This window comes from Oreochromis aureus, linkage group 9 (genome assembly GCF_013358895.1).
Source record: "Oreochromis aureus strain Israel breed Guangdong linkage group 9, ZZ_aureus, whole genome shotgun sequence".
Classification (NCBI taxonomy): domain Eukaryota; kingdom Metazoa; phylum Chordata; class Actinopteri; order Cichliformes; family Cichlidae; genus Oreochromis; species Oreochromis aureus.
In genome coordinates, this window is record NC_052950.1 from 29,987,207 (window position 1) to 30,001,803 (window position 14,597).

General features: G+C 39.1%; 1 long non-coding RNA gene across 1 annotated transcript; it reads right to left on the bottom strand.

Annotated features, from left to right (window-relative positions):
- Window positions 1-317: 317 nt before the first annotated feature.
- On the bottom strand, window positions 318-9,516 carry LOC120441916. The gene is made up of 2 exons (XR_005614376.1): window positions 9,287-9,516; window positions 318-3,415 (listed from the first exon to the last, which is right to left on the bottom strand). It is a non-coding gene; the product is annotated as an uncharacterized LOC120441916 (long non-coding RNA).
- Window positions 9,517-14,597: the final 5,081 nt, after the last annotated feature.

The window sequence follows — 14,597 nt, forward strand, 5'->3', positions numbered from 1 at the left end:
AGTGCGCATAGATATATAGTGTATATAGTTACATAGTTATACATATCAAACAAAAATCCACCACATTCCCCCCTGTGGTACCTGGAGGTACCACCTAAAAAGACCCCATGACTAAAGAAGAACAAAAATTGTGAAAACTAATGCGTGCGCTGTTTTTTTGCTAACATATTTTAAAGCAAGCTGTAAATAGAACATAAGAATTTGTATAAAGATCCCACACAGTTATTGCTCAAATGAATAAGCCCTTCCTTCCACCAAAACCCTCATAGTCATCAACATAACATTCTCCCAACATTCCATTTCTCTTAGTCAATTAATTTAAGACAAATTGATTCATCTTCATTTGCAAATCATACTACACAGTATCCTTAACAGAATACTCAAGAAACTTAAAAATCAGCCTAATTACAGGAAAATGAAAGTAAGGCATAAAACACATCAGCAGAGACACATAATACATACATGGATTACACAACACCATAAGTGACATTAAAAATAACACGATTAAACAATTAATTCCCAATTTTGGATTTCATCTTGGTCAGGTGCAACTTCTTCTGAACAGACTTCTCAGTGTGGGCTTTGAAATGTCCTTTGTTAGCTTCAAGGTTGACATTTCTCTGCAGCAGCTTCAACCTTTACTCAACTTGTGTCCCTTTTTCAGTCCATATTTCAACCAATTTATGAGTCCGAGAAAAGTCTCTCTTGGTACTTCTTGACTGCTGGATCTTGCATACCTTCTAAGAATACTCGAGACGACTTGGTTCTACTCTTGATTAAAGTCAGGGTTGGCGATGGGTAGTAGTTGATCTTGCACATCCATCATTCGGAAGCTGGTTTGGGCACTGTACGGCTCCACCTGGGCTGTAGGCTCTGCAGCAGATTCAACAGCTACTGGATGGGTCATGGTTCAGCTGTCTGGAGCAGCCTGTTTCACTCCGTTGTCCCCTCGCACTCGTCATCAGATTGCCAGCACCTGCTCCAGGACCTCTGCATCTCCATCTGTTATCCAGATGCCATCTCCACCTGCAGAAAGATAACTTCGCAGACTGCATTAGTTTTGTTCACAGTTAGCAATACAGGCCCTTTATGAGGACTTATCTATGGACATTTGTGAGTATGCCATGCAGTGTTAGTTGTTGTAGTCTTGTTAGTTCACAACTGCATGCACCTTAGTACTAGAGTTAATATTTGTACCCAGTTGACCTCTTCCTTAACAAATTCCAATTCATTGCTTTATTTTGTGGAGTACTTTGAAATGTTTGTCTCAAATGCTGTTATAAACAGAAAGCTTTACTTATCTTTACCTAGCTATCAATTTAGGAAGTGCATAGTAAAGCTCTAACATGTTGTTTCATTTAGGTATTAATGTGTCTGTTTTCTGGTGATCAAGACATCTAATCACAGCCACAGGACTAGTGAGCTTTAGGGCGACTACTAGCTGGGTTATTGCCTCTTCATATTTATAAGCTGAATTTGGATAAACATTAACTCTGTTACCGGCTGCCAATTCACAATTCATCATTAGCACTGTTAGCCCAAAACTTAGCGTTGCTGGCTATATGGCTGATCAAACTTCCCACACCTCTATAGCCGCCGAATTGGAATTTTCAAAGCTAAGTTAGACAATGCCACATTGACCACACAGTTCTTCCTATTGGCAGTAGTTAAACCATCACTCAAAAACCATCACTTGACCTAACTGTCCTAGCCAATTATAGGCCTCCAACTTTCCTTTATGTCAAAAATCCCCACAAGAGATGCTGTAAAATAGCCACAGAGGAATGCCTTATTTAAAGAGTTTCAGTCAGGTTTCAGAGCACATCACAGCACAGAAACAGCTTTGATGAAAGTTAAAAATGATCTTCTTAAGGCCTCTGACAGTGGATTGATCTCTATGTTCGACACTTGTGACCATAACATGTTATTCTAAGAATCCTCCCACATACACAAGACTAACCATTGAGCTTCACAAGGTTTCGCACCAGGATCTATTTCTATTTACATAACACGTGCCTCCTTCAGGTAACACCACAAAAGACACAACATACCTCTGCCGTGCTGATGACACCCTCTCTCTCATTCATCCATGAAGCCAAACACCACACACCTGTCAGTCAACCTAAAGGAATGCTCTGAATGGCATTACCTTGGTCTCCATTAACACTGTGAGGTTTCCATGAGTTATTTTTATCCCAATATGTGCTAATATGCGAATATTAAGGACTGCTTTCTTCAATTTCTGCAATATCTCTAAAGTCCTGTCCCAGAGTGATGCTGAAAGACAAATTCATGCATTTATTACTTCTAGGCTGTCCTTTTATCATTATCAGGTTGTGGTCAACTACATCAAAATGTTGCACATGAATACTGAAAGGGACTAGAATGACAGAGTATATTTCTCCTATTGACTTTTCTTCATAGGCTCCTTGTTAAATCTGTTTTTTTAATTACCATCCTGCTCCTATAGTACTGTATCTCCCCACTTCACTCTCAAACTTTAAGCTTACTAGAATATTTAAAAGTAGAATGGGAAGCCAGGCCTCCGGTTTTTAGGTCTCTCTTTTGAGTTATTATTAGTTATTATCAATCTCTGGCTCTCCTACACAGCATGTTTTTAGTCCTGTCTCCTCCTCCTTACTCAGCTGGTCACAGCAGATGACCACTCCCCCCTGTGCCCAGTTCTACTGGGCATTTATTCCTGTTAAAAACGGAGTTCCTCCTCTCCAAGTTTCTTGCTAAAAGGGGGTCAGATAAATAATCGTTTTGTAATGTTTTATTTTTGCAGTTTATCCTTGGATAATAAAGTGCCCTTAAATGACTGGCATCATAATTTCATACCTGTTCAACCTTGAGTTGAATAATATACAGCTTGACAGCCTTTGTTCTTATAGAAAAGTCGCCATTGAAAAGCTAAAACAGCTGTATTAGACTAATAAAAAACTTTTCTCAGCCATGCATGGATTGTTTATAGACAGTAATCATAAGAAATTCCCTAACTGTAATCTTGTTACACATTTTGGTGGTGGACTCTGAGGCAGACAATTACTTCACACCCCATTTTCCTTAACTTGAGTGATAGTAAATTATGAACCGTAAATAATACATGTAACTGGTGTTATGTTTACAATACACCTGGATGGCCATGAGGAACATTGAGACCTCCTGAAAAACAAGCAGTTCTAGTTGCAGGGTTAAAGGTCTACTTCAACAGTTTGTAAATTTGGATTTTACTAGGTCAGTAGTTGCTCACCTATGAAGGTTTAATCATGCTGACTCAACTCTGCCTTACCTTAATCTTCCCAGTTTGCCCCATACCAATGGAATGTTCTTCTCTTTCCTTTTGGTTGCCAAGTGCCCGGTCAGACTGCATGTCCCTCCTCAGTGCTTCAAACTCTACCTCTTCACACTGTAACTAGAATAGAACTAGAATAGAGTCATTTAGCTATGCAGTTTTTGCTAGAGTAAGCATTTGAGTAATTTAAATATGTCAATCCACAGACAACTGGACCCTGCCACACACAGGAAAGCTAATTTAGGCCCCATTTTTCTAATTTGAGGTTTGCATTTTTTACAGGGGATCAGGCTTTAGCCTCTTTCCCTCCAAAATATCTGATAATTTAGATTTTCTCCTAAATTTTTGGTTTTTTTTTTTTTGGTTCATTCCTTGGGAGAGTTAACAATTTAGCTCTGCTAAGCTATATGTTCCCCCCTTTTCCCAATGCAGTTAAGATTATGACAGAATCCTTCGCTGCTTTCTCCTCCACACTGCATTCATTTTTATTTTTATTTTGTTTGAAAGTAACTACAAATTGCTCACACACTCAATTATAGCACTGTGGATAGTTTAGTGCTGCACGTTTAGAGCTAGCATCTTACTATTAGCTTCAACACATGAACTGAGGTAGCTGCCACTGGTCTATATGTAGCTGCACTGAAAAAGATAAAAGACAGATTATTTTTCATATCTGCATACAGATTTACACATATGTACACATTTGCACCCACACAGTTACATACATGTCAGGGGGATACCCAAGAGCAGTGTACCAGGGTCAGAAACAGCAGATGTTTAAATTTCTCATTTCATGTTACCAGGGATTCTGAGTTTCATCAGTACCCCAACTTTTAGTAAATCCCCATGTGTACGTTTCATCCCTTCAATAATGCAATGCTCATAAGGTGATTAATAACTTCTCTAAGTTTACTTATCTGTCCCATACCCTACTGGGGTTCTAATGCTCTGTGTGTATCTGTTCTAGTGTCAGTGAGAGTCATGTCTGCACCCTTTATGTATTAAACTATCCTAACCTTAAATAATATTCTAATGTAAGAGTGTTAGTAATGAATATATTTTTAATAATCTCCTATCTAATGCTTTCATGTGGCCTAGTTCTTATTATTTGTGTTCTTTTTCTACTGGGAGAGTAACACAAGGAGTGGAGCCCAGGGCTTTAAACTTATTAGTTTGTTGGGAGCATTACTGATGCAGCTGCTTCATGTTGTTCACTGCAGATATCATGGATAGTTAGGTACTCTGGTATCAGTCACAGTCCATGTACTGAAGATTTCTCTTGGCAGTAACTTCCTTGTTGTTATGGTGCTGCCCACATTCCTCTCGGAGTTCTCCAGGAACATCCACACAGAGAACATCCCAGATGCTGACGATGTTGGCTCGTAGAGGCCATCGATTGTCAGTCCTCAGCAGATTGATGAGTATGTCAGCTGACTAAAAGTGTGTTTTAATACACTTTTCCAGCCCTCTGCAGATAGAGTCTTTCATTAGACTCGAGGAGACTCAGTTTCATGAATTGTGGATCTTCACTTGGACCCTCCTCTCTGCAGTTCCTGGGCTTTCACATGTGCCAACCATTGGATGTCGTCATACAGCTGACTCCTCCTCTCCACCCTTGTACAGGCCTCATCAGTGACATAGGCCTTCGCAGTGCCAGTGTTGCTCTACTCCACAGGCTCATGGCCTGGTGTCTTTCACTGGTGCTCTGTGTTTCTCCCCTTCAGTTGGTGAGCTCCTTCATCTGTAAGGAGTTATTTCCTTCTTTTTTTTTTTTTCATAGCAGGAGAGTCATTGTTTCGAGTATGTGCATACATCAGTTAGTTAGTAACTGTTTTCATTTGCTCCACCTTTTTTTTTCCCTTTTGCCTGTGAGCTCGACCTCATGTTACTCTTCATTATCTTACTCCTGGTCTTTGAATTCTCCTATTTAGCGTCCTTTCCTCTGACTCACAACTGTCTTTGTCCCACCTGTCCTACATCTCTGACTTTCTCGTGTTTACCTCTCCTCCTCTAAGCCATAATCACTTTTGTCGTGGTTTTTTTAATACAAAGGCTCAAATTTTGATTTCTCCTTATTGCATTTTAGGTCAATGTGTTTTCTTTCTAATCACCAGCTTTTGCTGGAACAAAGGCTATGTCATCCCCTCCAAACCCTGCTCCTGTGTATCTCCACCTGCATGATGCACACTGCTTATTCAGGGAGCTTAGATTTAGCAGAGATTTATCTATATTTGCTTTTATTTTTCTTGTAAAACTAAAACAAGATCATAGGGGCTTTATTATCATATACAACAGTTTTATGTTTTTCTGCCCAACTTTCCTGTAAGTGACAAGATGCAGCTGTGGGATCAACCCCATCACTATTCAAAACCCTGATTACTGAAACAATTACCCCCAAATTTTGTCACAATACCTATTAAACTTGACAAATTAAAAACAATATTAATTTTGCATATGTAAGAATTACCATATTGCATTTGCTAAAGACAGCATTTTGCAAGTTATTCCTTAAATGTATAAAGTTCAATTTATTTATTTATTTACTTTCTTGGATGGTAAAAATCACTCTGATGTTTTGGGACTCTTAAAACTTAAATATTTCCTGATTCAAGCCTGACACTCGAGGCCCCAAAGGGTTAAGGCCCTCTTATGTCACGCACCTCTGAAGCTCTTCTAAATGTTATTTCTCTTATAGCTATAGAAGAAGGATTACACACAGTCTGACCAGCATCAAGGCGAGTGTTTTAGATACCAATGATCCCTTTATTAATCCCTTCCCCCATACAATATCTAATCATGCTTTTTATTTATTGATCAGCATTTCTAATGATCCACAGCTGCAGGTTAACCAGCCATGCATCCCACAATTTTATTTCTGTTATTTCATTTCCCAGCCAAATATTCTTTTTCTTTAGATTTAAACTTTTTATTTTTTTCTAAAGTGCTCAGGTGTAATCACTTTGCATTCATTCCTACTCTTCCTCTTACTTTACTATTACACTTAATGGAATTATTTATCATATCTTTCTAATTACTGTCTTGTTATTGTTACCATAACACTCTAATCAGTTTTCATTGTATTTAGGCTTTTTGTTTACTCACTGAATTATATTATTCTCAATTCTTTCCACTACTTCTCTACTGTTATGTCTTATGCCCCTCTGTCATTCAGTTCTGTCTTACTTCCCTGTTCTTATTTTAATAGTTTATTATATTTATTTTAATTTACCTGAGAACCAGTTTACTGGCCTTATCATTTTCGTCCCAAGTGTTTAATTTAATATTTTATTCTCAAATTTAGAGCTTCTTTCTTCCTGTTCCTCACTCTAATGGGCACTATTCTTTTTTACATTTTTTGTTGTTTTTTGTTCATAGTACTCAGCATTTGATCACTTGTTTAAGCATCTTCACTGATGTGGGACCTAAAATTTACAAACAAGTTACATCTTTTTCTTTTTCTGTTTTAAGCAAACAATTTTGCTTCCTGTCTCAGATGACTCCTCTGAGCTTCGCACAAGCTCACCATAACAATAACCTCTTTGAGACATGCACTTCAGTCTTTTACTCTTCTTCTCACACACTCGCATTTGGCTTAGATCGTTTCAAAGCCTGTGCACTGGTCAAGGACACTCTTGGCAGGATGTCGGGGCCCACCCCACACACTCCACAGTCAGAGCAACTTGAGCCAGCTACACCCTGTGACGGTGTTTACAGGCCGCCTCCTGCAGCAGCGGCTCAGCTGATGTGAGCTCTCTCAGTACAACACTCAACAGGCGCTAAACTTTACTTTAAATTGTTAAGTCACAATCTCTGACTTATTAAACCACCATTTCCAACAAAACTTTTCTATTTCACTTCACTATAACCTGTCTACCTTCTTTTCTCTTCCCAACTACTTATTTGTGACGGCAGCATTTTAAACAGATCTCTAGGTGTCTCTTTTTGTTAATTTGTTCATTATTCGTCCTCATTACCGCTTCACCCCACATGTCAGCCTGTTTATTCTGAACTCCTCTAAGCTTCACACAATGTATTTCCAACAATCATTCATTTCACATCATATTACTCAGGTGCCTCTTGCACTCTCTGTATGCTTTTGGGTGAGTTTATGACCCCTCGGCAGAACTCTCTACAACAAGCAAAACTTCATTATTTACTTCTCTTGCACTCCTCTTTGGTGAGTGATAACAAACCCTCAATAAACATTTCACATGCAAACTCTGAGACATTATTAGATTCTTTTACAACTCCTGCATTTTACTGAGATCGATTTATGGATGCTGTTTTGACTCTCTTATCTTCATTGTTGCCCAAACATGTTCTTATTTATTTAGTCTCTATCTCTCGTTCCGTACTAAGATGTTCAGATGTTCTTAGATCATCACCACTGCCTTCTATATTTCTCCAAACACAGCACAGACCTCCCTATTTCATTTATTATTTGTTTGTGTGATTTATTTAATTTCCTTCTAATTATTTTAGTTTTATCCCAGCTATGTTTTATTATTAGAATTAGTTTATAGTTCTCATTCTTACTGTTATTAGTTTGGATATGTTATAATTTAGCTCTAGGTTAGGTTATCCTTTTTTATTTTACTTTAGTCAAGCAGCTCTATTTCCAATTTATTTAACTTTTGGTCATACTTTTATTAAGCTAATAATCCAAAAAAAGTGCCTGCAATCCCTATTTACTCATTATCCCTATTTTGGCAATTAATATCTTCTTTTACTGAAATTTACCCACAAATCTTCCAACTTACTTCATGTTGCTGCTTGACAAATATTTTTTCTACAGATCTTTCTGTTTAAATTCCTTAAACAACAGCATTATTTTTCAGCGGCAGTGTCTATTTTCCTCTTTATATTCAACCACTCTTAATTTTTTGCAGACTTATCTCTTTTAACTGCTCTGATGCTCCTCTCACTCCTCCACATACCTTAGGGATGAGTCACAAACTGCCTGCAGACACAGCGCTCTGCAGCACAGTGAACTCAAGTTTTTTTTAGTCACTCAAATCAGTCACTCTACAACTTTTTACTTAGTTACCTACTAACTTCCCATTTTTCTTATTTATTTATCAAAACCCACCCCTTACGCGTATTCCTCTTATTTACAGCAAGAGTTATTTTAAGCAATATTTACAGCAATACATTGTTATACTCTAGACTACTACTTAGCAATATTTACAGCAGCGATTATACTTAAGGGTTAGTAACAGCTATTTACATATTTACACTTGGGCCGAAGGTGTCGCCTTTCATTCCGCGACGCGCGCAGTTACCCAGCGTGTCCAGACCGGTGGACTCGAAAGCCCTCAGATCCCTACTGTGAGCCCCAAGTCCCCGCGTTACTGGCTAGGAATTTATCCCCAAAAATCCCCCAAAGCCCGAGCAGTCCTGACTACCTAGCAATTCACTTGGGTTAACCAGGTTAACCAATTAAATGGTTAACCTAGTTAGCCTGTGTCACCTTATCTACCTAAATGGATAACTAGGTTTCCAGCGGTAACCACCTTGGGGGTGCCGACATATATTTCACTTTTCATCACTTTTATCACTTTTCATCACTTCAACTTTTTACTTCTGCGTAACTTACGCCTATTCTTCAGATGCACTAAAGAATAGCGGAAAAATAAACCCAAACTCCCCCAACACAGTCCTGGAGTCATACTCCAGCACAGGGCAGAGCAGCCTTTCACACACACAAACCCCAAATACGCACACACACAGCGCTCACTCACACTTCCCCCGCGGGTCACACAAGTTACAGGAATAACACACACACATATGATGCAGTATTAAACTCCACTCCTTCAGCATCCGCAACTAGCATTATTTTTACAGTGTAACACTTTATCACTTAGAATAACAGCGACCATTTGATTAAAGTCCTTTTCAAGGTTAGGTGAAATCTACTTGGAGCCAAGGTGGAACCCCCATTCTGCACTCAGACAACACCAACACTGAGCAGAAAAAAAAAACTCTGCTTACCTTATTATAGCGGCCGCTTGGTGTTCTCTGATGTGCAAGGCTTTGGCATTCCCCAAGGCTCCCAGCAATCACCTTAATTCCTTGTCCCTTCGTACGTCGCCAATTGTGGTCGCAAATTTTGAAGCCATTCTGATAGCCTTCTTCCACCAACGATGTGGAGATCCAAATCCAATTAAAACCAGGACACTCAAAAAGATGCTCTGTAAAAGAGTAGAATTCTTGGAACAGAGTTTAATACACTGAGTCATATGAACAGCAGGAAAAATACATACAGACATTTAGCAAGAAAATTACAGAGCAGAAAACAAGCAAAGCAAAACCCCGGGGTGTACAGCCTTAAGCACAGACAGCAGAGCAACACAGAGACGGACAGGTAGCAGCAGCAGGAGGAAAAAGAGCCCTGGGGGCGTCCTCTGGTCCCCTAATATAGGGACCAGTGTCGCCGCCCCCTGCTGCTGGGTAACTTTCCCACGCGCCCAAACACAGCTGCTGGGGTCAGATAGCGGCCAGAGTTCACACCTGGCGCTGGCTGAGGGCCCGGTCCAAAGTGACACCAATAGGTTAACCCTTTGCTTTACCCTCTGACAATAGGTCACAACATGGTCAAAGGTCACACATTAATCCTAATTATTAAATCTTATACAGCAAGTGGCACAATCTTATAACATATAATACACAGGTTACATGCTTAAAAACACTTCAGTGTGGGTTCAGTGTGTGTGTGTGTGTGTGTGTGTGTGTGTGTATTTTGTATGATATTTTATCGTGATGTGTTCAGGATCTCTGTTACAATGTTACTGTTTTGGTTGTGCTGCATTAAAGACGTTAAATTAATTAATTATTAAGTAAATTATTCAAGAGAACTCTCACCCTACATTAACTGCCCTGTTACTGTACCAACTTAATAAACCTCGGTGAAGCAAAATGTCTTGTGCTTAAGACTCTACATGAAAGTTAAAATATATATGTTCAGTGTGCATAGATATATAGTGTATATAGTTACATAGTTATACATATCATACAAAAATCCACCACAAGATGATGTGAGTTAACCAAATTTTTTTTTTTCAAATCTTGATTATGTCTCAGGTGAATGTCTTCAGAAGAAAGAGCCAATTTGGTAAGAATATTTTAGAGGATTTATTTTCCATATTTTGTTTTTCTTACTTTAATATAAGCAGTCAGAGTAAGCGGTCACATGCTGGTGGTTATCAAACTGAAAAGTCAATCCACAGTTTATCAATCTGGCTATGAGTGTGATGACATGTAAGAGGTAATGTTGGCAGCGAAACAGGGCTGAGTTTAAATTTGATGCAACAAACCTGAACATGGTGTAAATGGGACCCAGGGGATTTTAGGGAGGGTATAAAGCAGAGGTGGTAGTGGGTGCTCACTGTTTCTCCCTACAGAAGTGACACACATGTGGTTTGTGGGGACGCTACAAAGTTTTTGGTAACAATATGGAAATTAAAGAATAGAGTTTGTATCATCATGTGAGAAAATAGTGTGAGTATTGCTCACACTGTGTGTACTTATCCCAGGAGTGCTAAAGTAAGGACCATGCTCCCATTCAGCACAGAAACAATATACAACCAAATGTTTTGGCTCACGCAGCTCTTACTGAAAGAGTACATTAAAATAATTGTGTTGTTTATTGCATTTTGTTTTCCTGTCAGTACTGACAAGAAACTAACCACACTGTGTAGCAGGTGAATCATTCAGCTTCAGCTATGACATTTCAGTCTGAGCTCTAAAAAAACACCTGTTGTAAATACTGGTACAGGTATTTTCTTCCATTTTCTCCCTTTTTGCCTCTCTTGTATTTACTCTCATCAAAAAAGGGACATTTTTTACCAATTGTGTATTTGATTTTCTCTTTTTTGGTGTTCTGTAAACTGGGCATGGCGCACTACGACAGCCGGGCAAAGTGCAATCCCTGAGTGGAAGCTTGAGCCCTGTGTTCATGTCTGCTGGACCCATTTTCAATGTTTACCAAAAGAAAAATGATGTAATTTATCATCATTTCAGCCTCAGACTCCTCGTCTTTGACTCATTTTTATGCAAAGGAGACTTTGCATTGTAACTCCTGCATACATTTATGTTACACCTGTCTGTTGATAGGTTCATGCACATTTAATCTTCTTTCCTGTGGGAGCCAGACTCTATTTGCAAATTAAGGGGGGGATAAATAGCTTTGCCTGTCTGTGTTACAGTACTGGGTCTGTCACCCAGTGTTTTTGTTTTTTTTCTAGTTATTTTCTTTCATTATTGTAATTCATGGGTTTTGTTTCTGCTTGTGTTATATTCTTAGTTTCTGTAGGTTTGCCTTTCTTGTGTTTCTTATCTTGTCATGCTTGTCTTCATGTTCCCTCTGTCTTTCCAATCAGTCGTGTCTTGGTCTCAGTGTCACGTCTGCACCTCTGTGTTATACTTCCTGTTTTACTCTGACAGTCTGTCATTTGTTAATGTATTCTGCTTTGCTTCCTTTGTCTCATTAGATCTGATGATTCCCGCGTTACTCCCATGTGTATTTAAGCTCTGTGTTTCTCTGTCAGTTGTCGTGTTGTACCCTCATTGGGCTGTGGGTTTCTGCTGTCCTTCTGGTATTATTCAGGTTCTCTGTTTTCTGTTTTTGTTTTCTAGTTTGAGTTTTATGTTTGCGTTTCTCCAGCAATAAAGCTGTTCCCTTTCACTTTATCATTCAGTCTCCGAGTCCTGCGTTTGGGTCCTACATCCTGTTTGTCACACAGCACACCTTGACAGTGTGGCTACTTATCAATCAAGATGCCAAAACAAATTCTAGCTTAGAAGACCTGAGCAATTTTTAGAGAAGATTAATTTTATTTCGATGAGGAGCAGATGGAGTGAGTTCCTCCTGAATGATCTCTGAGCCTGAGCCCAGAAACCCTTAGAGAAATCTCTTTTCAGCTTCTTGAATCCACGATCTTACTCCTTCAGTCAATACTCAATACTATGGCCCCAACTTGTGGCCATAGGTTAGGGTAGGAACATAGAACTCAGCTCTCTCCTTTGGATCAATCGGATCCCAATTACACTTCACTTTCCTCTCTCCCTATCTTGCTCTTTTTCTCTTGTAGTGTGCACTCTGGTAAATGAGTTTATGTTTTTAAGGCTTTAATTGGCTTTATAGATTATTTAAATTCATTTTAAACAGCAGTTTTCATGGCAGCTCTGTGTAGTTAGTGTTGTCTCAAAACTGAAACTGTCTGTAGTCACAAAGTTACAAAAATGTCCACTGGACATGTAACTTTAATTGGTGTACTGAAAGGGACAAACCTAAAGAAAAAGGATAGACAATAAGAAAATCCCTTTCATTGGAGGTTTTGCTACAACCACACAGTCAAGCTTTGAATTCTGCTGTTCGAAGCTAAAAATGTGGATCTGAAAAACCCTTCGATGATAACTCCTATTTGCTGAAGAAATAGGTCAAAGTTCAAGGTCCGGCCTACTTTGAACAGCACGTAGTCATTGAGCTAAAATGAGTACATGCATGGATTGCACATCAGCCACAATTTATCAATCTAGCCGAGAGCGTGATAACACGTAAGAGGTGATGATGGCAGCATGTGGCCAGTCCGAAGAAAGGAGAAGAAAACAACAAACGTGAACATATAAAGACATGAAGAACACATCATGGGCGTGTTTGTGTCACTGTACATCATTTCCTCAGAATAGCCTGCTCAATTTCCACATTTCCTCTTTTTGTGACAAACTACAGTATATAAGATCACACAAGCGTCAGCCTAACAAACTTGCTTAGAGCACTGATCCAGAGTCAGATTTGGCGCCTTTCAGCTCGTGAAGATGTGTCCGACTCTCTCCATCAGCCGCTGGATTTTCCTGCTCTGTCTGCCTGTCGTGATGCTCGTCTCTGTGCAGAAAGGTACAGCTCTTCTTTTAATGGGGTTTGCAGCGTTTTCAGTATCGAGAAAGAAACACTATCAATATTCTAGTTCAAACTTAAATCCAAAAAGAGAGATGTTTAATGTTTTGTTTTGACAGTTTTATTTTGAGTGCAAACATCCTCAACATAGCAATTTAATCAGTAAGCGTAAATGTACTTTTAGAGGTTAAATCTCATGTTTTTCAGCAGAGTGAGATCCTCTCGAGAGAAACCTGATGCCTGTTTGCTTAGTTGTAATAATTTTTTATTGGATAACGGAAAATAGGGGTCATGTAAAGGATCTAGAGCACACTTTCTTTTTCTTTTAAGCAAATCTCTTGAATGAAATGAATCATTTGATGTCAAAATTAATAGAAAAATATCAACATCTTTCAGTAACATATAACACTTATGGATAATGGAAGACTGCCTAATATTTGTTGAGTTCATTCCATTCTTACAATAACACTCATGTTGTGTTGATTAAACTCATTGTTCTCTTTTTGTGCAGCCCATTCCTCACCTCAAAGTGTGGGTTTGAAGTGCTGCCACAAGGTCATCACCCAGGAAGTAAAGACAATCCAAAGTTGCTTTGAACAAAAACCACGCTATGGCTGCAGGCAACACGCCTTCCTGTGAGCAAGCCTAGATTTAAACACAACTCAGAAATGTTCCATGTTAATAATGAGTACATCATGCATGTCACACTGAGACACTGATGTAACAACATGTTTCACTTGTTTGTGTTTCTGCTTTTAGGATCATCAACAAGCGGCATAAAAATAACATATGGTGCATTGATCCAAATTCTGAGTGGCTCAAAGACAAAATAGAGAAGGTGAGTCAAACGTGACATCGCTCAAAGTGACTCTACTGCAAACAAGTAAGATTATTGGATTGAGTTCCACTAAATGAAACACCTGACTAATCTAAGTTGCCAAACGTCCATCTTCCATCATAGTCAGCACGATACGTTGACTACAGCGAATTTATCACTGGAAAATCCCCTCCCGTCTAGTTTAGTCACTGCGTCTTTCAGCTGCCTCAAATCTCTTGTCTCGTGGTTGAATGAACTCCAGCTCCATCATCTCAAACTCTGCCTGGTGACAGCAGACTTTCTTTTCTGGAAATCCACTGTGAGCGACTGGTTTGAGCCACTCTAACCAGAACCTGCAGGAGAGCTGGTGTCACTATGCACACGAGGTTGACAACTGTCACCAACTGTATCCCAGGATGGTGGAGGTGGAGTTCGTCCATGGGATTAGGAACTAACTAACAAGGCAGCTGATTAGTGCTGTTACCTCTTGTCACAAAATGTGTGCAACATTATTGGTTAATTTATAAGAGGATTTTTAATATTAAAGTACATATTTTCAATTTAAAGCTTTTATTAATCATCGGGTGTCA